Below are 27224 nucleotides of genomic sequence, written 5' to 3'. Positions count from 1 at the left end.
AGAGATAGGATGTTCTTTTGCGCCCCCCAGAACAGCAGTGGCAGTCCCGATACCAGACGATGCCAACCTGGGCTGAGGTTACCATTTGGGTCAGTGCAGTCTCAGCTGTTTGGAAGAATATCCAGTGAATGAAGATGGTCAATGACCTTTTCCTGCTCTGAATAGAAGAACATAAGAATTCTGAGCAGGAATAGGCAAGCTCATTCCCTTGAGCCTGCTCCACCATTTAATATAATCATGGTTGTTCTCATATTGGCTTCGATTCCACTTTCCTGATCACTCTCTAAACCCTTCAACTGGTTACATTAAAAGTCTATTTCTCTCCTCAAATTTACTCAATATCCCAGCATTCACTGTACTCAGTAGTAATGAATTCCACAGAATCACAACCCTTTTGTGGGGTCTCACTAATGCCTTTTTGCCGCAACACTTTCCTAATTCTATACTCTATCACTTTAGCACTAAATGCAAAAATTCCAGTTGCTTTCCTTCTTTTCTGCTGTTTTCTGTGATTTCATGCAGAATGATATCTCAATTCCTTTGCACCGTTTCTCTCCATTTGGATAATAAGTTGCCTTTCTATTCTTCTAACCAGAATGGACAACTTCCGTTGCTCATGTCAAACTTTATCTGTCAAATTTAGGCCCATTCATTGAATTATCCATAGCCATTTGTAAATTTCTTATTTCTTCATTGTGAATTAATTTCCCACTTACTTTAGTGTCATTTACAAATTTGACTATAGTACTTTCAATTCCTGCATCCAAGCCGTTAATGTAGATTGTAAATGATTTTTGAGAAGATTTGTAGCTTAGGTTGAGGATATGGATGTAAATTTGCTCGCTGAGCTAGAAGGTTTGTTTTCAGTCATTTCGTCACCATGACTAGGTAATAACATCAGTGAGAGTCTCTGGTGAAGCGCTGGTGGTATATCCTGCCTCTCTATTCATACATCTTGGTCCGGTGATGTTTTTTCTGGTTTTTTTTTCTTTTTTGTAGGGAAGGTAGATGGAATCTAAATCGATGTGTTTGTTGATGGAATTTCGGGATAGAATGCCATGCCTCTAGGAATTCTCATGTATGCCTTTGTTTCGCCTGTCCTAGGATGTGTGTGTTGTCCCAGTCAAAGTAGTGACCTTCTTTGTCTGTATGTATAGAAACTAGTGGGAATGCGTCATGTCGTTTGGTGGCCAGTTGGTGCTCATGTATCCTGGTGGCAAGTTTCCTGCTTGTTTGTCCAATTGTAGTGTTTTTTGCAGTTCTTGCATGGTATTTGGCAAATGCAATGTGAAAAATTGTGAAATTACCCATTTTGGCAGAAAGAATAATAAAGTATATTATCTAAATAGTAAGAGGTTACAAAATTCTGAGCTGCTCAGAGATCTGGGTGTCCTAATGTAGGAATCATATAAGGTTAGAATGCAGGTACATCAAGTAATCAGAAAAGCTAATAGAATGTTGTGGTTTATTGTGAGGGCAATTAAATTCCAAGGCAGGGAGTTTATATCTCAGTCATACAGGACATTGGTGAGACTCCATCTGGAGAACAGTATATACAGTACTGGTCACCTTATTTATGGAGGGATGTTAGTATTGGAAGCAGTTTGGAGAATGTTTACCAGGCTAACATCTGGAATGAGCTGATCGTCTAGCCTTGCCTCATAAGACAGGCTAGAAATAACATAATTGCAACATATAAGATTCTGAGGGGCCTTAATTGGGTAGTTGTTGAAAGCATGTTTCCTCTTGTGGTGTACAAAGTTTAAAAATCACACAACACCAGGTTATAGTCCAACAGGTTTAGTTGGAAGCACTAGCTTTTGGAGCGATGCTCCTTCATCACAACCACCTGATGAAGGAGCAGAGCTCCGAAAGCTAGTGCTTCCAATTAAATCTGTTGGACTATAACCTGGTGTTGTGTGATTTTTAACTTTGTACACCCCAGTCCAACACCGGCATCTCCAAATCATTCCCCTTGTGGAAGAATCTCAAACTCCGGGTCACAGTTTAAAAATAAGCGGGTAGCCATTGAAAATGGGGATGAAGAAATTTTTTTCAGAGGTTTGAAAGTCTTTAGAATTTGCTTCCTCAAAAGGCTGTGGATGCAAAATCTTAAATTAATTTTTAAGGCAGAAGTAGGTGCATTGTTAATTATGAAGGAGATGCAAGATTATTGAGGATATGCAGAAATATAGAGTGGAGGTTAAAATCAGATCAGCAGTAATCTTATTGAATGTGGAGAAGGCTGGAAAGGTGCATAGCTTATTGTTGTTCCTTGTTTGTATGGGTGTCCTGTATACACTGAATTTTTTCTCATGGCCACTTCTGCTGATTTGATTTTTCCTAATGAACCATCTACATAATTGATGTAATGATGTTTTTACATACCCATATTATCTCCTGCTTAATTTTCTGCCCTACAGTTTAGCTACTTTTATGGGAGTCTGTAGATCACTCCCACTGGTGACATCCTCTCCTTGGTTTTTATTAATTGCCTCCACCTGTATAGATTTTACATCTTCTAATCCATGATTATTTCTTGCTATTATACTTATTCCGACTTGTACTAACAAATCTAACATCACCCTCTCCTTCTGCCCGAGTCACATACTCCTGAAAATTTGGTTCCTAGCTCCAGTAATTTATTTATTCATTTTGTGTGATGCGGGCGTCACTGGCTGGCCAGTATTTATTGCCCACATCTAGTTTTGCAAAGGTGGTGGTGAGCTGCCTTCTTGAACAGCTGTAGTTCACCTGCTGAAGGTTGATCCACAATTCATTAGGGAGGGAATTCCAGCATTTTGATCCAGCGACAGTGAAGGAACAGTGATATATTTCTAAGTCTGTATGGGGAGTGACTTGGAGGGGAACTTGAAAGTGGTGGTGTACCCATATATCTGCTACTCTTGTCCCTCTTCCAGATGTAAGTGGTTGTGGGTTTGGAAGGTACTGTTTGAGGATCTTTTTTGAATTTCTGCAGTGCATCTTGTATATAGTACACACTGCTGCTACTGAGCATCAGTGTTGGAGGGAGTGGATGCTTGTGGATGTGATGACAATCGTGGGCTGCTTTGTCCTTGATGGTGTCAAGCTTCTTTAGTGTTGTTGAGGTTGCACTCATCCAGGCAAGTGGGGAGTTTTCCATCACCCTCCTGACTTGTGCCTTGTGGACAGGCTTTGAGGAGTCAGGAGGTGAGTTAGTTACTTGCTGTAGTATTCTGACCTGCTTTTGTAGCCACTGCCTTTATGTGATGAGTCCAGTTGAGTTTCTGATCAATGATAACCCCCAGGATGTTGATAATGGGGGATTCAGTGATGGGAACACCATTGAATGTCAAGGGCCAGTGTTAGATCATCTCTTACTGGTGATGATCATAGCCTGGCATTTGCATGGGATGAATGTTACTTGCCACTTGTTAGCCCAAGCCTGGATATTGTCGAGATCTTGTTGAATTTGGAATGGATTGCTTCAGTATCTGAGGAGTCGCGAATGATGCTGAACATTGTGCAATCATTAGCAAACATCCCCACTTCTGACTTTATGATGGAGAGACAGTCATTGATAAAGCAGCTGAAGATGATTGGGCCTAGGACAGAGTTTTGTAACCATGGCGCTGTCGTGGCTATAAGATCATACCCATTAACTTCTATTTATGCTGTTAATTCATTTACTTTGTTTGGAATACCATGTTAATTTAAGTAAAAAGCCATTAATTTGGATTTTTTACCTTCCTTCCCCCACCTTTTTTTCTTTGCTGATTTTCTATGTTTGTACATTCTGTCCCTCCTTGTCCTGGGTATCATTACCTAAAAAAGCTGACCTGTAATGTTGCTATATATTTTAGATTTGTAACTCTATCTCTCCCCTTCTCTACCTTCTGCCATTATAATTCGTGGTTGTATGGAATGTGGGATTGAATTTGTACTGTTCAAAGTGTAAAGTTTTAGATGCTGCATGGATGAGGAGTGCCCTAAAATGGCAGGCAAGAACCGTTCTCTTTCTAATTTTTAGCCAAAGACTTGAGGTGTAGATGCAGTTGTTTCCCCTTGTGGTGAAGTTTGGGAACAGAGAGCATATTCTCAGAATAAAGGGTTGTATTTTTAAGACTGCAATGAGGCAGAACGTCTCTTCTGTGGGTTGTGAATCTTTTGGAATTGTTTACCACAGGGGGCTGTTAGTACTGTTGACATCATTTAAGTACATTCAAGGTTAAGATTGACATTTTTGATCATTGAAGAAATGAAAGGTTGTGGGGAAAAGGCAGGAAAGTGGAGTTTAGGATTATCAGATCAGCTGTGATTTCTCGGACTTGATGGACTGAAGAGCTTACTTCGGCTCTGATATCTTATGGTCTTTTTTCCTCTTCTTCAGGGATGTAGTTTTTGGCTCATTTCCTACTTCCCAAAATAACCTTGGAAGCATCAGAAACTTGAATGATAAAACTAGGAGAATTATTTTCCCTGCATAAAATTCTTAGAATGTTCACTGCCTTACCATAAGTAATCACTGAAATAGAACGAATTGCTGCATTTACAAGTAATTTTAAATAAACAAAGTTAAAGGAAATCTGATTATGATAATAAATAGTTTCAACATGGACCCTGCCAAAATATAGATATGACGATTCAAATAACTTTCTTCTGTACTTAAACTCCTATGTTTCCATGTGAAAGAATAAACAAAAGATAACATTAGAGCCATATCCCCTCCCAAAGGCTTTCAGTGTGTTTAATGATGGAGAAGTATTTTGCTTTTTAAGTTGTGCTGTTTATTAGACAATGTACTCAAGTTCTTGATTCTACAGATCATTTAGAATTGGATGTGACCTCCTTTTGGAATAGCACCGTATTGCTGCCCATTTTTTTAGCTTTCCATTTATTCGCTTGTGTTCACATGGAAATAACTAGGAAAAGAATGTTTGAAATTGTTGCATGGTGATTGGACAGGCAGAAGAAATTACCAGTAGCCTATTTTCAGAACACTGAACGCTGGAAAAACCTTGTGTCCACATTTTTGAATAGTAAAATGCTTTAGTATAATGAACCTACCTATAGCTATAGAACTTGGGACTTGCAGTGATGTATATGCAGCCTTTGCTGATGACAGAGTATAACAAACACTGCAGCAAGTATCCTTGGAGAAGGACAGCAAGCAGTGCATTGCAGAGTGAGTTTGAGCATTCACTCTGGATTTGCAGAACTCTGGCTGCCAAAAATCCCGTCAGAACTGAATGTTGTGTTTGTCAGTTGTTCCTCCGTTGGTAGTACACACAGGACAATGGTGAGACCACTTTTGGAATATTGTATTCAGTTGTGGTCTCCCTGCTATCTGAAGGATGTTGTGAAACTTGAAAGGGTTTAGAAAAGATTTACAAGGATGTTGCCAGGGTTGGATGGTTTGAGCTATAGGGAGAGGCTGAATAGACCGGGACTATTTCCTTAGAGCATCGGAGGCTGAGTGGTGACCTTCTAGAAGTTCATAAAATCACGAGGGACATGTCTAAGGTGAGTAGGCAAAGTCTTTCCTCCAGGGTAGGGGAGCTCAAAACTAGAAGGAATGGGTTTAAGGTGAGAACGGAAAGATTTAAAAGGGGCTTAAGGGGCAGCTTTCTCATGCAGCCTGTGGGACTTGTATGGAATGAGCTGCCAGAGAAATTGGTGGAGGCTGATACAGTTACAACATTTAAAATAAATCTGGATGAGTATCTGAATGGGAAGGGTTTAGAAAGGTATGGGTCAAGTACTGACAAATGGGACAGGACTTATTTAGGGTATCTGATCAGCATGGACCAGTTGGACTGAAGGGTCTGTTTCCGTGCAGTGCATCTCTGTGACTTTCAATTTGGCTGCCTTGTTTATTGCATTACAATAGTGACTGATAGGACTGAAACGTTTTGGGTAGTTTCAGTACCATCAATCCTCCTCGCTCGTATTCGTCAATATTTCAGATAACATATGGGGAAGGATAGTCATGTGACGTCTTCCTCAGAAAGAGGTTCAGTCTTGATGAAGAGTCAACCAGTTTATTACATAAACTTGCTTAATGTGATAGTTAGATTATATCTGAGATTAGATTAGATTCCCTACAGTGTGGAAACAGGCCCACACCGACCCTCTGAAGAGTAACCCACCCAGACCCATTTCCCTCAACTAATGTACCTAACGCAATGGGCAACTTAGCATGACCAATTCACCTGACATGCACATCTTTGGATTGTGGGAGGAAAACTGAGCACCCGGAGGAAACCCAAGCAGACGCAGGGAGAATGTGCAAACTCCACACAGTCGCCCAAGGCTGGAATTGAACCTGGGTCCCATGCATTGTGAGGCAGCAGTGCTAACCACTGAGCCACCGTGCCACCCCAAATGGTTCATGTGAGATCATGGTTCATGTGAGACCTCAGGCTCAACTTAAGTTCATATTCCTGTGACTGAAACTTGCTCACCCAGCTTTGGCTTAACAGAAACACAAAATTAATACAGCACTAGTTAGCTCCTCCCAGGGAAAAAATAAATATTTTATATCCGGATGGGGGGAAGTTATCATAGAGTACAGAAGAGAACCCTGAGTACAGAGGAAAGCTAATTTTGACAGTATTAGGCATTAACTTTCAAATGCTGATTGGGGACAGATGTTCGCAGGTGAAAGGACGGCTGGAAAATGGGAAGTCTTCGAAAATGAGATAACGAGAGTCCAGAGACAGTATATTCCTGTTAGGGTGAAAGGAAAGGCTGGTAGGTGTAGGGAATGCTGAATGACTAGAGAAATTGAGGTTTTGGTGAAGAAAAAAAATGAAGCACATGTCGGGTATAGACAGGAGAGATCGAGTGAATCCTTGAAAGAGTATAAAGGAATTAGGAGTATACGTAAGAGGGAAATCAGGAGGGCAAAAAGGGGACATGAGATAGTTTTGGCAAATAGAGTTAAGGAGAATGCAAAGGGTTTTTATAAATACATTAAGGACAAAAGGGTAACGAGGGACAGAGTAGGGTCCCTCAAAGATCAGCAAGGCAGCCTACGTGTGGAGCCCCCAGGAGATGGGGTAGATACTAAATGAATATTTTTCATCAGTATTTACTGTGGAGAAGGATATGGAAGACATAAAATGGGGGAACAATAGATGGTGACATCTTGAAAAATGTCTATATTACAGTGGTGCTATGTCTTGAAGTGCATAAAAGTGGATAAATCCACAGGATCTGATCAGGTGTAACCTAGACTTCTGTAGGAAGCTAGGGAAGTGATTGCTGGGCCCCTTGCTGAGATATTTGTATCATCAGTAGTCACAGATAAGGTGCCGGAAGACTGGAGGTTGGCTAACATGATGCCACTATTTAAGAAAGTGATAAGGAAAAGCCAGGGAACTATAGACTGGTGAGCCTGACATCGATGGTGGGCCAGTTTATTGGAGGGTATCCTGAGGAACACGATTTACATGTATTTGGAAAGGCAAGGACTGATTAGGGATAGTCAACATGGCTTTGTGTGTGGGAAATCATGTCTCACAAACTTGATTGAGTTTTTTGAAGAATTAACAAAGAGGATGGATGAGGGCAGAGCAGTGGATGTGATCTACATGGACTTCAGTAAGGCATCCGACAAGGTTCTTCATGGTTAGGAAGGTTAGATCTCATGCAATACAGGGAGAACTAACCATTTGGATATAGAACTACTTTTCAGACTGGAGGCTCAGGACCTGCCACAAGGATCAGTGCTGGATCCACTACTTTTCTTCATTTATATAAATGATTTGGATGTGAACATAGGAGGTATAGTTAGTAACTTTGCAGGTGGCACTAAAATTGGAGGTGTTTTGGACAGCGAAGGTTACCTCGGAGTACAACAGAATCTTGATCAGATTGGCCAATGGGCCGAGGAATGGCAGATGGAGTTTAATTTTGATAAATGCGATTTGGAAAAGCAAATCAGAGCAGGACTTGTACACTTAATGTTAAAGTCCTGGGGAAAGTTGCTGAACAAAGAGACCTTGGAGTGCAGGTTCATAGTTCCTTGAAAGTAGAGTTGTGGGTAGATAGGATAGTGAAGAAGACATTCGGTATGCTTTGCTTTATTGGTCAGAATATTGAGTCATGTTGCAGCTGTACAGGACATTGGTTAGGCCACTTCTGGATAATTTTGCGCAGTCTGGTCTCCTTCCTATCAGAAGGTTGTTGTGAAACTTGAAATGGTTCAGAAAAGATTTACAAGGATTTTGCCAGGGTTGGAGGATTTGAGCGATAGGGAGAGGCTGAATAGGTTGGGGCTATTTTCCCTGGAGCTTTGGAGGCTGAGGGGTGACCTTTATAGAGGTTTATAAAATCATGAGGGACATGGATAGGATAAACAGACAAGGTCTTTTCCCTTGGGTGGGGAAGTGCAGAACTAGAGGATTTAAGTTTAGGGTGAGTGGGGAAAGGATATACAAGGGACCAAAGGGGTAACATTTTCACGCAGAAGGTGGTGTGTGTATGGAAGGAGGTGCCAGAGGAAGTGGTGGAGGCTGGTACAATTACAGTGTTTAAAAAGGATCTGGATGGGTATATGTATAGGAAGGCTATAGAGAGATATGGGCCAAGTGCTGGCAAATGGGACTACATTAGATTGGGATATCTGGTCTGTATGGATGAGTTGGACTGAAGGGTCATTTTCAGTGCTGTACATCTCTATGACTTTAAGTCTGTGCAGCCAGAAATATGTCTTTAATGAGGAATTGCTGTAATAATCATCCATTTAAATCTTATGTCAGTAAACCTTTTTAGACACTGACTGCCTTTATATCAAACTGACACTTCAAAAATACTAGTTTAGCATTTGAGACATCGGGTGTTCTTATAAATGAAAGCATTTTTCTCTGTTAAGTCAACACCTTGAACTCTCTGCAACTGTTTTTGTTATATTTTGTCTTAGGTAATTCTCTCATGAGTTACTATGTGACTTAATTATCTGCTAGTTATGTGGTAAGTTCCGAGCATAACTGGTAAACAATTAAAACTGGAGTCATGCTGTTCCAGGTGCTTTAAGAATGCACATGATGAAAACACTGGCATTTTAATGTTCCTCTTCATCTTGTACTATTTCCAAAACATGTGGCATGGCGAAACAGAAATTCATTTGTGAGCAGTTAGACTCTTAAGATCCTGCCTTGAGTGGGCTGGCTGACTGACCTGTACTTTTTCACAGACAATGACCTGAAAATGCACTCATTATTCTGTAGCAGTATTGCGGTTGAACTGTACATCAGAGTATATGTTTTCAGATGATGTTTGAGAGGATATGAGTCTCTGAGGTCACTAAGTTTCTGCATTTTCTAACACTGTAGCAGTTAGTTCCGTTTGTAAACCATTGCTAATGTGTGTATGCTCAGTTGCTCCGTGCACAGACCACAGAAGCTATTAAGATATTAATCACAATTTATGAACTCATTAAAATAAAGCAATACTAATGCAGTGCTGTTATAATTTGCAAACTTTAAACAAAACCACGACTGATCATTGAGATTATGCCTGTAAATATACCTTAAAACTTTTTGATGTATTTCAATTGAACATGATTCAACGAAACAACTTTTTTAAAAAAAGTCATCTGTCATCATTGGCAACATGTGCCTTGAGCTGATTTTGTGCAGTGCCTCAATTTGCATATGTAAGTGAGAGCCATTTTAAAAGCCGAGAGTGTGGTGCTGGAAAAGAACAGCAGGTCAGGCGGCATCCGAAGAACAGGAGGATCAACATTTCGATCATAAGCCCTTTATCAGGAATGAGGCTTGTGGACCGGTAAGCTGAGAGATAAATGGGATGTTGGGGAGGGGGGTTAAGGTAACAGAGAAAGCGATAGGTAGATGAAGGTGAGGGACAAGGTGATAGGTTGGAGAGGAGGGAGGAGTGGAAGGGAAAGGTGATGGATGGGTCAGGAGGGTGGTGCCGAATTGGAGGCTTTGGACTGGGATAATGTGGAAGCAGGGGAAACGAGGAAAGTGTTGAAATCCACGTTAACCCCGTGTGGTTGCAGGGTGCCAAGGCGGAATATGAGGAAAGGATTTCTAACCCATCACCTTAAGCACTCGGCCAGAACAATCACAGGATCAATGTGGATTTCAACAGCTTCCTCATTTCCCCTGCTTCCACATTATCCCAGTCCCAAGCCTCCAACTCGGAACAACCCTCCTGAACTGTCCATAGCCTTTCCCATCTATCTGCTAGACCCTCCTCTCCGACCTATCACCTTCTCTCTCCCCTTCATCCACATATCGCTTTCTCACCACCTTGTCCCCCAACCCCACCCCATTTATCTCTCAGCGTCCTCCCTGGCCCACAAGCCTCATTCATGATGAAGGGCGTATGCCGGAAATGTTGATTTTCCTGTTCCTTGGATGCTGTCTGACCTGCTGTGCTTTTCCCGTACCACACTCAACTCTGATCTCCAGCATCTGCAGTCCTCCTTTCCTTTTTGTTTATACATTTTTTTTATTAAAAAAGATATTTAATTTTGTTACAAAATTATAAAATTGCTACAAAATAGTATAACAATCTTATAACAACAATAACGATAAACAAACTACCACTCTACTCCATCAGTTTAAAAGAAAAAAAGATTTTTAAAAATCTACCCATACAACAATTCAGTAAGTAGTTAAACAAAATAAACTAAATTAAATCGGATTGAACCAAAGCAAATTAAGTTACAACTCTCAGCGCAACTCCACCAAAGCTCCCTCTCATCACAGCATCAGTGGGCATACCTGTATTTATTCGGGATTCTTCCTCTCAGGCTTGCCAGACACAGCCCTCACAGCTACAAGTATGCCCTGATCAATATAGTTGACAAGTTTGAATCTGCATAGTTCAAAAAGGGCTGCCACGTCCTATAAAAAAAGTTCAATTTTCTGATGCACCATACTTGTAAGGAAGTCCAGGGGGATATGCTTCATAACTAATGTACACTACCCTGAAAGCCCTGGGGTTTTTCTGATATCCAGCTCACCAGAATGTTCTTCCTCGCACAATATGAGAGAATATTAAACAGTTTCTTCCCATGTGCATCTAAAGAGGGGAGATTCGGCAGACCCAAGAGGAGGGCCACCGATTCTACCTTGACCTCTGTTCCCAAGACCCCTTCCAAAACACTCGGTCTTGCACCCCAATATCTATGAAGTTGGTGGCATGACCAAAAGCAATGAGTAAGAGTACCAATATCTGTTTTACGTTTGGGGTACATTGGAGACGCTCCTTTCTTAAATTTCACAAGCTGCTCCGGTGCCAAATAAGCTCTGTGGAGAACCTTCAGTTGCATAGCATGCATCCTATTACAAATTGAAATTTTCCTCACGTTCTTCCAAATATCCTCCCATGCCTCTGACAAGTTCTGCGCCCTGAATTCCAGATCATATCCCGCACAGCCGCTCAATGTTCTTCAAGACACTACCTCAGAGTAAATGGTAGAGGGTACTGATCGAGAGAGAGAGAGAGAGAGAGTACCTGTGGATTGCAGTACTCTCCTCTCCACATCAGACTTATAGGGATTAATCAATAATATAGTCTTTGTCTGTATAAAGTCCCTAATCTGAAAATAATGAAAAAGGTCCTTCCAAGATAGTTCATATTTCTGGTTCAACTGATCGAAAGACATCATGACCTCCCCCTCAAATAAATTTTCCAAACAGGAAACTCCTCTGGGAAGTTTTTATATAAATTGCCCTCACTTTGTCGCATCATTCTCCATGCTTTAACCATGTTAAGGACAATCTGGGTTCTACAATACTCCATAACAGTCCTCATGTTGTCCATAAACAACAAATTAATGAAGGGGGCATCTTGCCTGGGAGGCCTAGATGTCTAGCCAAATTGACCTCTGGTCCTGGCAAGCCCAATCAGTCACATAGGATAATACGGAACTTAATAGATATTTCTTAATATCTGGGAAGTTCATCCCTACCACCAACCCCGCCCGCCCCACCACACACACACACACACACCATGTGGGAACTGCAATTCAAGCTTAATAAGAAGTCACCTGTGATGCCAAATGAAAGAATTGAGCCAACTATTAAGCCTCTGTAACGCTTGCCTAGATAGCATCAAAGGGAGCATTCACATGGGATATGATAAATGACGAAATACATTCATTTTAACCAGAGCTACTCAACCAAGAGACCGGAAGAGCCTCCCAGCGCCAAAGATCCTGTTTTATCTTCTCTAGCAACTGCACAAAATTAGCTTTGTATAATTGATCAAAGACCAATAAAAATGCCTAAATAAGGAAACCTCCCTTTGACCACCTAAAAGGGAATCTGATTCCACCCCCAAGATCAGGTACTCTGACAAGACACCCCACAGGCATGGCCTCCAACTTCATAAAATTGATTTTATATCCTGAGAAAGAACCAGATAAATTAATCACTTGTATTAAATGGGGCACAAATATTATCGGGTTAGTTTAAAAAAAGAAGAACGTCATCTGTGTAAAGGGTGACTATATGCATCCCCGATCCCACCTCCGGAGCAATTATGTTCGTGTCCTTCCAGATGGCCTCTGCCTCAGCCTCAGCCTCTGTCAACTGCTCAATCACTAATGTAAACAGCAATGGTGAAAGGGGGGCACCCTTTGTTGGCTGCCTCTACCAATACTAAAATTGTCAGATCTTATGCCATTAGTGAGAATCTCTGCCTTAGGATCATTATATAATCTTGCCACTCATCTGGTGAAGACCCCCTACCAAAGACCAAATCGTTCCACGACATAAAAGAGGTATGGCTGCTCCACGCGATCAAATGCTTTCTCTGCTCCAGGGAGATACCAAACCTGGAATTGACCCTTTCTGGCACACCTGGACCATATTCAGTAATCTTCTAATTTTGTTAGAGGACCTGCGAGCCTTAATAAAACCTTTACAATGAATGGCAATACCTTCTCCAGTCTCAATGCCAGCATTTTCGACAAAATTTTGAAATCCACATTTAATAGTGATATGGGCCTATTCAAATTACAATCCTCTGGGGCTTTCCCTCTCTTGAGAATAAAGGAGATATTAGCTTTCATCAGAGAGGATGGGAAGACAGTTCTGTACGAATAATTGTACACTTCCAACATTGGCCCAGGCAAAATGTTTATGAACTCCTTATAAAACTCGCTTTGAAATTCATCTGAGCCGGGTGCTTTACCACTCTGGAGCTGTCTCACAGCTCCCGTATCTCTTGGATTGTCAGAGGGGCATTCAAAAGAGATGTGTGCTCCAAAGTTACACCTGGGAGGTCCAAGGTCTTAAGAAAGGACTCCATCTTCGCCAACCTGTCCTCACAGCTCTCTGACTGGTACAATTCATAATTGATTTTCCTAAATGCTGCGTTAATGTTTTTGGAATCGCAAGTGAGAGTACCTGTACACTCTCTCTGATGGGTGTGATATATCTACCCGGCTTATCACCGTACTCGAATAACGTCTGTTTTGCAAAGGAAATCTCCCTCTTTGCTCTCTGGGTGAGCACAGCATTCAGAGCAGCTCTGAGGGCTGTAATCCACTGCAACATGGTCACTGTCAAAATATGCTGTCATGGCTGCCTTCAGCCGGGCCTTGAGCATACGCTGCTGCTCTCCCCTCTGCCACTTCCGTGTCGCTGAGTAAGAAATAATCAAACCTCTTGCATAGGCCTTGGAAGTCTCCCAGAGCACCGACAGATTACTGGCCGAAATAATATCCCAAAAAAAGTAAATTCCTGCGGAAAATACACCAGTAAACTTACTGTCCTTCAGGAGGAAAGGATCCATGCGCCAATGCCGTAAGCCTTTGGCCTTAACCTCCAGATACACTGCCGTATGATCAGAATTGGCTATGTTCCCAATTCTACAGGACAGCACTGAATCCAAAAAGGCCAGTGAAGCAAAATACATGTCAATCCTCATGTGGCACTTGTGTGGGTTAGAGAAGAAGGTAAAATCCCTAATCTCAGGGTGAAGACATTTCCACACATCCAACAGCACCAACTCCCCATTCAGGTCCACCAGTTGTCTGGATTGCGGGGATATGCCAGCGAGACCCCTGGGCATCCTCTGTACCTCGGTCCATAAGATGATTAAAGTCTTCCCCCTATAATAGTATGGCACGCTGCAAGGGCCATCAACCTGGGAAGTGCATTCATTAAAAATTTGAGGGAGGGCGTGTGCCGGGGGGGCAATATACATTCGAAATATACAAACTCTTCTCCATGTATTAAAGCTTTGAGGATCACAAACCGCCCATATTCATCCCTAATTTGATCTAACAGCTGAAATGGGAGATTCTTCTGGATAAGTATAGCTCCTCATCTTCTTTTAGAATTAAAGAATGAGAAAAACATCCAGCCCAACCCTCCCTGCTGTAACTTTAAAAGCTCCTTATTGCCTAAACGTGTTTCTTGCAGTAGGGCAACATCAACCCTTTCTTTTCTAAAGCTTGAAAGTATTTTCTTTCTCTTAATCGGTCAATGACTCCCCTTAATAATCCAGGTGCACCATTTAAATGAACAATTAGTCATAGCCATCCAAGACTGCCCGTGACACCCCGGAGAGGAAGAACCCTACTCATAATGCACCGAGAGAAAGCAGTAAAAGATTCATATAAACTCAAATACAACTACAAAAGCTGCCAAAGCAAAATTTCTAAAAAACTACTTCTGCAATGATCCAACACACAAAACAAATAAGACGAGACTTTCTCCCTTGCCCATAGGGGCCATTCACATGACCCACTAACCCGTCATGGCTCCTTCCAGCTGAAGCCACAAACCAAGGCAAACAAAGTTTATAAAAAAAAGCAAGAAAATTAGAAAAGGGCATTCAACCCGTCCCACCCTTACCCCAGTCAGTATTGATTTTTTAAAAAAGACCCGAACCCTGCCGTATTCCAGACCAAGAAAGAGAAGAGAAAAGGAAATAATAGGAAAAAGACAATGGGGGGGGAGAAAGAAGGGCAAAGGGAAAAAAGACCCCCACATATTATAAGAGCAAAACCAGGTAACACAAGAAAGCCACAGAGAAAACAAAGAAAACACTATTGTCCATATTACCTGAACCAACTATTTAAGTGTCCAGGAAGTCCATTGCCTTTTCTGAGTCAGAATTATACACTGACTCTCCTAGCTGAAACATAACACTGCTGCATATCTTACAAAGTACTGAATATTCAAGTCTCTCAGCCTCTTCTTTGCCTCATCAAAGGCCTTCCTCTTACGTATCACAACTGCAGAAAAGTCCTGGAAAAACTTAATTTTTGATCCCTTGTATATCAGGGCCTGTGGATCCTTCCCCAGTGCTCTGGAAGCTTCCAAACCATTTGTTTATCTCTGTAGTGCTGGAATCGCACTAGGACCGGGTGGGGGTGCTGGTTTGATTCGGGCCTGGGCACTGTGACCCGGTCGGCCCGTTCGACTCGCACCTGGCCCACCTCAACCTCCAGCCCCAAGAACTGCGAGAGCCATTGCTCCATAAAGCTGACTAGCTGGCCTCCTTCCTCCTGTTCCGGCAGCCGATGTTTTTCTGACGGCCTTGCTTTTCGAGGTTGTCGATCTGCTCCCCTAAGACCCATACCTGCCTTTCCAAGGCCTGAACCCGACCCGTCAAGGATTCTGCCGCAATTTTGGAAGCCGTGGTCCGCTGTTCCACCTCCTTTATGTGCTGCCGAGACACTGGATCTCCTGATCGTGCTTTTGAGCATGGCCTAGATCGGTTCCAGCCTGGTCCGGGTCTCCTCTACCACTGAATCGATCTTCTCTTGGAGTTTCACAAACTCCGAGACCAGGCTCTGCTGCGCATTTAAGTCCACAGGAGCGTTTGGGGAGACTGATGCTGCGGCTATGGGCATGTCAGTTGCTGCAGGGGAGTGCCCTGCTTGTTGCGATCCTTGCGGCCCTTTTCCCTTAGTCATCTTCTCTGATCAACAAACTAATACACTGCAATTCTGGGGACCTAGGATTTTTGCCACAATAGCTAAAAAGGGGAGGGTAAATGCACCACCTTGCCTGGATTATGATGCAGAGCTCAGCAGGGCAGACCAACTGAAACGCCGCCATCTTGGATCTCCACTTTCTCCCATTCTAAAAGTGAAAGAGTTAACAATTTCCCAGTGAAAGAAATTATATTCAGGCTTATGATGTACTTGTGCTTTTCTTAAAAAAAACACAGCACTTGAGTCATTCTGCATTTAAAAAGGATAATTCTTGCAAACATTCACAAGCACAAACTAAATAAAGAATTGACTAGATTTGAGACTTGTACTTTTCATTGCAATTGCAGTTGGTTTTGTTTATAAATGTGTTTCTTAATTATAACAGCTTTTGCTATGAGCTGAGTATACAACAGGTTAAAGCTATATTTAGCAGTGTTTTTCAAACCGTGTGCTGTGAAGTCAGTTGCAGAAAGCTAGTGACTTCAGTGATAGTTGCTATCCTCTGGTATAATTTGAATTTGGAGTCATTTTATGATTAGTAGTTGGAGACTTTTTGGTTCTAAAGTTGAAGAATCATCCATAGTTTTAAGTGTGATTTGTTTTTCTGTGTTGTGCATTAAGATTAGGTAACACACTTTTAGCTTGATTATTGAGTTCTGTGAGTGATACAGGGTTGTCTGAAGTTTTGTATACAGACATTTAAATCTTTAAACCTTTGAGGAACAGTTCAGTCGGAACAAGGGTAGAAAAATATATTTGTTGCAACTTCTGTTGTTTGTGATATACATAAATTTCTGGAAGAGAACACTTGGTATGATCAGCAAGTTTGCAGATGACACGAAGATTGGTGGAGTAGCAGAAAGCCTAGGGGACTGTCAAAGAATACAGGAGAATATAGATAGACTGGAGAGTTGGGCGGAGAAGTGGTAGATGGAGTTCAATTCAGGCAAATGTGAGGTGATGCATTTTGGGAAGTCTAATTCTAGAGCGGACTATACCTTAAACGGAAGAGCCTTGGGAAAAGTTGATGAGTAGAGAGATCTGGGATAACCCAGATTGTACCCTGAAGGTTGCTGCACAGGTGGATAGAGTGGTCAAGAAGGCATGTGGTATGCTTGTCTTCATCGGTCTGGGTATTGAGTATAAGAGCTGGCAGGTCATATTAAAATTGTACAAGGCATTGGTTTGGCCGCATTTAGAATACTGATTACAGTTTTGGTCACCACATTACCAAAAGGATGTGGACGCTTTGGAGAGGGTGCAGAGAAGGTTTACGAAAATGTTGTCTGGTATGGAAGGTGCTAACTATGAAGCGAGGTTAAGTAGGCTAGGTTTGTTTTCATTAGAAAAAAGGAGATTGAGGGGTGACTTGATTTGAGTTCTACAAAATCATAAAGGGTATAGCCAGGGTAGATAGAGATAAGCTTTTTACCAGGGTGCAGGATTTGATAACGAGAGGTCACGCTTTCAAGGTGAGAAGTGAAAAGTTTAAGGGGGATACATGGGGCAAGTACTTTACACAGAGAATGGTGGGCGTTTGGAACACGTTTCCAGCAGAGGTGGTAGAGGCAGGCATGATAGATTCATTTAAGATGCGTCTGGGCAGATGCATGAGTAGATGGGGAGCAGAGGGATACAGATGCTTAGGAATTGGATGATAGGTTTAGACAGTGGATTTGGATCGGCTCGGGCTTGGAGGGCTGAAGGGCCTGTTCCTGGGCTGTAAATTTTCTTTGTCCTTTGTTCTGTCAGAGAGAAAAGATTGTTAATATGGCACTCTCCAAACCAGCCAGGGCAAGGTTAGTTGAACAGGTTGAGACTTTACTTATTGGAATTTAGAAGAATGAGAGGTGATCCCATTCAACGTGTAGGATTCTTAAGAGGTCCGACAGAGTAAATGTGAGAGGTCATTTCTACTCATGGAAGCATCTAGGACCAGACAGCATAGTCTCAGCATAAAGGGGTCCCAATTTGAGACTGAGATGAGGAGGAATTTCTTGCAGAGGCTTGAGAGTCTTTGGAATGTTGCATGTTTAAGACTGAAATAGATTATTGATCAGTAGAGGAATCAAGAGTTATGGGGAAAATGCGGAAAAGTGAACTTGACTTAGCCACGATCCTGTTGAAAGGTGGAGCTGGCTCGAGATGCAAAACAGACACTCTAGTTCCTGTTTGGGATATAGTCTCATGCCTGAAGTAGAGGCCTTGAGTGGCTTATTAAAATGATTATGGAAAACCCATGAATTTGCTCTGAAAGTGTGAGAAGATCATCTATTGAGGGTGAGAGGGTTGAATCTTTATTTCTAATATTTGGAATTATATTGTCATTTAGTGATTTAACAAATTAAATTTGTTCATCTGTGAATCAGTGACTGAATACCAAAAATAAAACTTCTCTACCAAGCCAAGCTGCGCCCTGTGATCTGATTTGCTCTATGATACATTCAGCTGTGGTCGTAACATAGTCCTCCGGGATACCACTCTTACAAGAAGAGGCTCATTAGCTTCTTGATTTGCAAGATCTTGATTAAATTGAGATTCTTGTCTTGCTCATGATTGACTTGACTGATTTCCTGGGCGGAACTGGAATAGTATTTCCTCTACTACTGGGCTGTTTCCCTCAGAGGGGAGGAAATAAGTTTCTGGTGTCGTGTTGTTGTCCATACGACATGGTTTGTATATGGGTAAATGTTTATTTAGAATGCACTCTTGGGGTTATGTTTGATCCTGGGATGAACTTACAACTAGGTACCTACACCATGTAAAGAGCAAAGAAAGAACAACGTACAATACAGCACAGGAAGAGGCTCTTCAGCCCTCCAAACCCGCACTGACACATTTTGCCCTTCCATACTAAAACTGTCTTCACTTACAGGATCCGTATCCCTCTATTCCTTTTCTATTCCTGTATGTGTCTCTTGAATGCTGTTATTGTCTGTTTCTACCACCTCCTCTGGCAGCCTGTTCCAGGCACTCACCATCCTTTGAGTGAAACATTTGTCTTGCACATCTCTTTAAAACTCCTTTCACCCCCCCCCCCCAACTCTATCCACACCATCCACAGTCGTATAAATTTATATCAGATTGCCCCATAAACCTGCATTCCAGTGAAAACAAACCCAGTCTATCCAACCTTACTTCATAGCTAAAATCCCCCATACCAGGCTACATCCTGATAAACCTTTTCTATATCCTCTCCAAAGCAATCCACATCCTTCTGGTCGTGTGGTGACCAGAACTGTACTCAACATTTAAAGTGTGGACTAACTAAAGTTCTATAAAGCTGCAGCAAAACCTGTCTATCCTTCTACTCAATGTCCCTTCCAATGAAGCATTTTTACAACCTTGTTACCTGCTCTGCCACCTTTAGTGCTCTGTACTTCTGTATCAGAGGCTGACATTGCCTTGCCTCTCCTGCTGCTGAAAACATTGTCTAATATTTGTTACTTCTATAGTTCATTTTTCCAGTATGTTTCTGACTGGTTGCAAAATTTACCCACCCCAACATTTAATGCATCCAAAACTCACATCAAGTCCTGTTCACCCTGGTCATTGACATGCACTGACTCCTGCTTAAGGAATGCATCTTATAAAAATGCCTCATTCTCTCCATTTTCTATAATTTCCTCCAATCCCTCAACCACCTGAGATATGTATGTTCTTAATTATGGCTTCTTGAGCATTCACAATTTTAATGATACCTGCAATGGTGGATGTGCCTTCAGCTGCATTTGCTTTAAGCTTTGGAATTTCCTCTCTAAATTTCTTGCCTCTTAAACTCACTTTCTTCTTTTTAAGACCCTGTTTTAAAATTTAGTTTATTGACTATTGTTATGGAGCAGGCCAGACTCCTTCCAGGTATTTTAAGAAGGTAGCGTAGATCCTAAGTCTTTTATTTTATTTTGAAGGCAGATGTGAAATGGGTGCTGCAGGTGTGATGCACCTGGTCAAACCATTTGGCTTTAAGCAAAGCAGTTTACTTAAACATGACAGTTGAAACATGAACCAAAAAAAAGTGGAATTCAGAATACCTTAACAATTGAAAGACTTAACTGACCTGATACAGCATCTTAACTAATTAACTGTTCCCATATAGTAACATCCCATAAACATACCGTTTGGCAGAAAGATAAATTCAAACACAGATTCTTACTGGCAGGACGGAACAACGTCCAGAAAAAAATCATTTAAGAATCGTTTACTTAAGCTTAAAACCCGTCTGATGTTCACACCTCTTGACTGCTACAGCTAAACAAAACTGAGAAATCCCTGAACTGGGAGAACTGGCCACACCCCTTCCTATGTTTGACAATTTTTAGCTTTCCGCCTTGCTAGATCCTTTGGCCCCATTGTCTTTACAACCTCTCTTCCAAATATGTGGTCTCTGATTCTGACTCGCCAATTTGTCCTTGATTAACTTCAGTGGTCCTTTCACCTCAAGCCCAAAAACAAATTCAGTGGATTGCATTTGGTTGATTCATTTCATTTCATGCATCCCTAATGGGTAAAAGTATCCCAACTGTCTGAATGGTCTTGCCTATAAGCCCTCAGCATGGTCTTTAAAGTTTGATGCCACCTTTCTAATGCTCCCTGAGGTTAATTTGGTATGCAATTGATTTCAATTGTTTTATTCCAAAGCTGTCCATAACTTCCTTGAATAATTTTAATATAAACTTTGACCCTTGATCTGTGGGTAATGTTTATCTAGTAAAGAAAATTGAGTAACTCTTCTACAATCCTTTTAGCTGTGATATTGCTTAATGGAATGGCCTCTGGAATTGAGAGGACACATTCAATATTGTTAACAAAAACTGATTCTCACTTTGTTTTAGGTAGGGGCTCTATGTAATCAATTAAGCACCTTGTAAAAGAGTTCTCAAATGCAGGAATAGGTATTAAGGTGCTGGTTTTGCTACTGTCTGAGGTTTTCCAATTACCCAAAACATATGTCATATCTGGCAAAATTCAACTACATCCTTATGCAATCCAGGCCAAAAAATGTTTTTATGTTTTGGCTTTTAATATTCCCAAATTGCCTCCTACTGGTAATTTGTGTGCTATCTGCACCACCTCCTTTCTATAATCCACTTGACATACAACTTAATGAACTTCTGCCCATTTGTAATACACCTGAATATGTGGTGGTCTGCATTTTCCTCATCAAGACATCATTTCAAAGATAGTAATGTTTGGGAATACACTCAGATTCTTTCTCTCTGTGTGCTTTTCAATATAATTGGTTCAGTTTTCATGTTTCTATTCTAAAGATGTCCACTTTGTCCCACACCTGTTCTTGCTTTTTCTCAACTATTTGATCAAACATGATCCCTGGTAATTCTATTTCAACTTCCTTATCAGTATTCTTTTGATTTCTCCTCCTGTTTCAACTGGTGACTTTGTGACCTTGTTATCATACAGTCAGAAAAATATTCCAGGATATACATCATGCAATGCCGCAGTTGCCTGATTTTCCACTGGCTTTTCAACCACAGTAGACAACATATTTACATGTGATCCAGCTATATTATTACCAAGGACAAATTGGAGCTGAGTTGCCCACCACCACTTCTCCACTTTTCACCTGACACTCTACATAATGCTGATTTTATCATTTCACCATGAATTCCACATACTAACACTTTTTTTTTCTGGCAATAGTCCTTCTGAGTTACATATCTCCTCAGCTTGCAAAATCAAAGATTGAAATGATCCTGTATCTCTTAGTACTGTAACCACTTCATCTGCTGCCACTGGCCTACTTCCTTCTCAACCAATCTCCGACCAGCTTGTACATCTAGTGCAGTTTGTTTAGCCTCTACTGTGCTTTCCTTTATCAGTTTTACAAAATTTATGAGCTTGTCCTGTTTTGATGTTTGTAAATTTGCAATCAAGAAACCAAATTCCTTCAATCCACATTTTAAAAATTAAAACAGTGAAACAAAGAACATCTATAAGTCTTAAAAATTTGAAGTAATATTAAACACCAGTGCTTGTAAAGAAAAACTGAAGTTTTATAGCATTTTATGTGAAAGTAATTCATCAGTTCTGCCCTTTGTCCTTTTGTAGATTGAACTCTTAGGTATTTTCAGCATTCTTTTTGTCAGCTAAGATTAACCGACTCTATGATGTTGAATTATTACATTTAAAGAATTGTTATTTGTTCAAGAATTGCAATGAATATAAAAGAAGTAAAAAGCAATAGGAATATATATAAATCAGTTGTAGCGCATTGCCGTGTTCATATTTTCCTTGCTCAAAATACCCAACCTTATCCGTGACATATTAGCATATATTATAATATCATGTTATGTGGCAGTATCTTCTGCTAAATGGGGCAGGCTTTGAAACAGATCTAGCGATGCAAACAGGGTATCCAAAGGACACTTTAAGGCCTTTGGCAGCTGCACTACAGTGTTCAACCACAATCTGTAACCTCATTGCTAGGCACATTCCCAACTGTATTATTACCATCATGCTGAACCCAATGCAAACTCAATGAAGAGTGAAGGAGGGCATGCCAAGAAAAGCATATCTTAAAAATGAGATGTCCACCTAATAAAACTACAACACTGGACCATTTGCATGCCAAGCAACGGAAGCATCATGTAATTGACGAGGCTAAGTGATCCCACAACCAATCTCAGCTCTGCAGTCTTGTTACATCCAGACGTGAATCATGGTGACAGGAGGTGGAGGCTCCAAACAAAACTCCTCCTGCTCAGCGATGGGGGAGCCCAGTGCATCAGTGAAAAAATCAAGACTTTAGCAAAGAGCAGTACAGCACCGGAAGAAGCCTTCAGGCCACCATGACTACACTGACACATAATGCCTTTCTAAACCATACATCTTTTGCCTCCATGTGATAGCAAGAAATGGTTGGTGACACTGGGTACTTACTGTGAAAGCTATGGAGCCCCAAAAAATTCTCGGACAATATTGTTGAAGGCTTCAGCTTCTTCACACTGATAAACAAGATGCTCCAGGATAGCTCCAACACTGGAATCTACCTGGCACTGTAAATGTTCCACAAAATGTAGCATAAATCCAAACCATCCATTAAGCTACATTTAGCCAGCTGCAAAATGATGAATAGTCTCAACAGCACTGATTTTCATGCAGCATTTGCTAAGGAATAAGTTGCTCACTGATGATCAGTTTGTATTCCACCAGAGCTGCTCAGTTCCTGGCTTCATTTACAGCCTTGGTTGAAACAGGACAAAAAAGCTGAACTCCAGAAGTGAGGTGAGAGTGATTGTCCTTTGGCATCAAGGAACCCTAGCAAAAGCAGAGTCATATATGGAAGACTATTGTGGTTGTTGGAAGTCAAAACATCTTAGCTCCAAGACACCATCTTTGCAGGAGTTCTTCAGGGTGGTCTCCTGGGCTGGCCATCTTCAGCTACTTCATCAATGATCTCCCTAAGCCCAGGAATGGGTCTTTTTACTGATAGTATTATATTTACCACCACCTGGGACTGCTCAGTTATTGAAGCAGTCTGTGTCAATGTGCAACAAGATCTGCGCAATATTCAGGCTTGGGCTGATAACTGGCAAGTAACATTCATTCCTCACAAGTCACAGGCAATGACCAATAAGAGAAATTCCAATAATCACCCTTTGGCATTCAATAGCATTACCATTGTTGAATCCCCAACCATCAACATCTTGAGGGTTGCCATTGACCAGAAACTGAACTGGACTGGACATCTCAATATTGTGACTACAAGTATGGGTCAGAGTGTGGGAATTCTGCAGTCAGTAACTGAATAACTGATAAGAAACTTTTGTCTCCCCAAAGTCTGTTCAAAATGTGCTGTATTCTCGCTGTTGTGTAGTGGCAATAGTATGTAAGAGCTACAACATGCAATGCAGTAATTAATCAAAGCTCCCGTGATAACACCTTCAAACTTCTACAACCAAGAGGAACAATGGAAGTAGATGCAAGTTCCTTCCAACCACTCACCATCCTCAAACAGGACGGATATATTTACTTATATTGATGTTTCTTTGCTGTTGCTAGGTCAAAATCCAGGAAGTCACTTCCTAACAGCACTATTGGTTGTACGCATAACCCAAAAACTGTAGTGGTTCAAAAATACAGCTCAACACTACTTTCTCAAGGGCAGTTAGTAATGGGAAATAAATGTTGGCATAGCCAGAGATTGCCACATCCCATGGATAAATGGAAAAAAAAATCAGTGCAAAGAAAAAAATATGAATCCTGAAATGAAACCAGTTAATCAGCACCTATTGCAAATAATGCAGATGCCAAACATTTGAAAACAAAAATAAAAATAATCCAGAAATACTTTTTGGTCAGGTAACATTTGTGACAAAACAAAGTTGGTCTCATCAACATTACAAGTCTAAGACTCTTCCTTGGGTCTGAAAGGTAGGATTTTAGACTGACATTTTTTCATGGCAGTTAGTAGTTAAAAGAAAATGTTAAAACCCACTTTTTATCATGTGACCACAGGGTAGCAGGACATTAGTTTCAGGCATGTATTTATTTATCATGGGGGGTCAGGTGTGACTGAACAGGATGGCAAGGAGCATTATGCCTCCAGAGGATGTTGGCCAAGCCAGTGATGCACATGAGTGTAAAGAAATAGCTAGCCCGTTCAGTTTGTAGTAAATCATAACCTCCCAGGATAGTTGATAGCTGAAGATTCAGCATTGCTAATTTATTGAATGTCAAGGGGCAGTGAATGGTTAGATATGTGCAAATCTTGCTGCACTTGGACATGGACATGCTTGAATACCTGAGGAACCACAAAAAAACGTAGAATATGCCACCACTTAAGCTGGAGAGAAGGTAATTAATGGAGCAGCTGAAAATGGCTGTATTTAGGACAAGACCCTAACAAGCTTCTCCAGTGTCCCTGAGTTCAGATAACTGATTTCCAACATCCTTTCAATCCTCCCACTTCCTCCAGACCAAAGGCGTAGCCATGGGCACACGTATGGGCCCCAGCTATGCCTGTCTCTTTGTTGGCTACGTAGAGCAGTTGATCTTCCGTAATTACACCGGCACCACTCCCCACCTCTTCCTCCGCTACATTGATGACTGCGTTGGCGCCACCTCGTGCTCCCGCGAGGAGGTTGAGCAATTCATCAACTTCACCAACACATTCCACCCTGACCTTAAATTTACCTGGACTATCTCTGACAACTCCCTCCCCTTCCTGGACCTCTCCATCTCCATTAATGACGACCGACTTGACACTGACATTTTTTACAAACCCACCGACTCCCACAGCTACGTGGATTACACCTCTTCCCATCCTACCTCCCTCCGTGACTACTTGGTCATGTCCACGCCCCCCACAACCCACCCTCCAATCCTGGCACTTTCCCCTGCCACCGCAGGAACTGTAAAACCTGTGCCCACACCACCTCCCTCACCTCTATCCAAGGCCCTAAAGGAGCCTTCCACATCCATCAAAGTTTTACTTGCACATCCACTAATATCACTTATTGTATCCGTTGCTCCCGATGCCGTTTCCTCTACATTGGGGAGACTGGGCGCCTCCTAGCAGAGCGCTTTAGGGAACATCTCCGGGACACCCACACCAATCAACCACACTGCCCCGTGGCCCAACATTTCAACTCCCCCTCCCACTCTGCTGAGGACATGGAGGTCCTGGGCCTTCTTCACCGCTGCCCCCTCACCACCAGACGCCTGGAGGAAGAACGCCTCATCTTCCGCCTCGGAACACTTCAACCCCAGGGCATCAATGTGGACTTCAACAGCTTCCTCATTTCCCCTTCCCCCACCTCACCCTAGTTCTAAACTTCCAGCTCAGCACTGTCCCCATGACTTGTCCGGACTTGTCCTACCTGCCTATCTCCTTTTCCACCCATCCACTCCGACCTCTCCTCCCTGACCTATCATCTTCATCCCCTCCTCCACTCACCTATTGTGCTCTATGCTACTTTGTCCCCACCCTCCTCTAGCTTATCTCTCCATGCTTCAAGCTCACTGCCTTTATTCCTGATGAAGGGCTTTTGCCCGAAACGTCGATTTCGAAGCTACTTGGATGCTGCCTGAACTGCTGTGCTCTTCCAGCACCACTAATCCAGAAAATGATCTTTGTTCCAGTCTGGTTCCAACTAGTGGAGAGTTTTCTCCTCTGATTTCTCTTGACCCTAGATTAGCTGAGACTCCATGATGCTGCACTTGGTAAAATGTAGTCTTTTATCAAGGACAGTCACTTTCACCTCAATTCTGGAATTCACTTCTTTTGTCCATGTTTGAAATAAGGTTATAAAGGAAGTCAGGAGTTGAGTGGCCCTGGACGAACCTAAACTGAATGTCAATGAGCAGAACTTTAATAAGCAAGTGCTACTTGATAGCACTGTTGATGACACCTTCTGTCACATTGGCATAATGTAACTTGGTTGAGATGGATTTGTCCTGCATTTCGTGTAGAGTTCATACATGGGCAATGTCCCACATTGTTGGTTAGATGTCAGTGCTGTCAATGCTCTGGAACAGCACTGACTCAGTACAAGGGAAGTACTGTAGCACAAGACTTCAGTACTGTTGCCATAATTTTGTCAGGATCTGGTGCTTTTGAAGTTGTGTCTCCAACTGTTTTATTGTATCACATGGAGTGAATTGAATTGGCTGAAAACTGGCATTTGTGACACTGGATATCTCCCAGAGGTGGCAAAATGGATTATCCTTTCAGGAAATTGGGCTGAAGATTGCTTCAGTCTTATCTTTTGCACAGATGTGTTGGTCTCCCACCATCATAGTAGAGGGTTTTAACATCTTCTCCAATGAGTTGCTTAATTGTTCACCACCAACCACGAATGGATGTGGCAGGACTGTGGAGTTTGGATCTGATTCGTTGGTTGTAGTATCATTTTAGTTCTGTCGCTATACGCTATCTCCACATGCACTTTCCACGCCAAGCCACATGCTATTCAGGCTTATCGCTATCACTTCCTTAATCATCGCTGGATCAAAATATAATCATTCACAGGACGGCGACATTGCTGTCCAAGCCAGCATTCATTCCCCATCCCTAAAAATTACCCAGAAGGCAGTTAAGAGTCAACCACATTGTTGTGGGTCTGGAGTCACATGCAGGCCAGACCAGGTCAGGATAGCAACTTCCTTCCCTGAAGGACATCAGTGAGCCGCATGGATTTTCTCAACAATTGATAATGGATTCATGGTCATCATTAGACACTTAATTCCAGACTTTTATTGAATTCAGATTCTACCATCGGCCATGGTTCATTAAATTTCACTTTATTACATTGTTCGCTTGTGAAGAGCTGCTTGAATTCATAGTGGT

At 41.8% G+C, this 27224-nt stretch overlaps 1 protein-coding gene across 2 annotated transcripts in view; it reads left to right on the top strand.

Annotated features, from left to right (window-relative positions):
• LOC140495913 (long-chain-fatty-acid--CoA ligase 1-like) overlaps nt 1-27224 on the top strand; it is a 168258-nt gene that overhangs the window by 44923 nt on the left and 96111 nt on the right. The gene's annotated exons all lie outside the window — the stretch shown is intronic.

The sequence above is a fragment of the Chiloscyllium punctatum genome, chromosome 2, assembly GCF_047496795.1.
Source record: "Chiloscyllium punctatum isolate Juve2018m chromosome 2, sChiPun1.3, whole genome shotgun sequence".
Classification (NCBI taxonomy): Eukaryota; Metazoa; Chordata; class Chondrichthyes; order Orectolobiformes; family Hemiscylliidae; genus Chiloscyllium; species Chiloscyllium punctatum.
The sequence above is the reverse complement of the archived record's forward strand: the minus strand, read 5'-3'. Positions and strand labels throughout refer to the sequence as shown.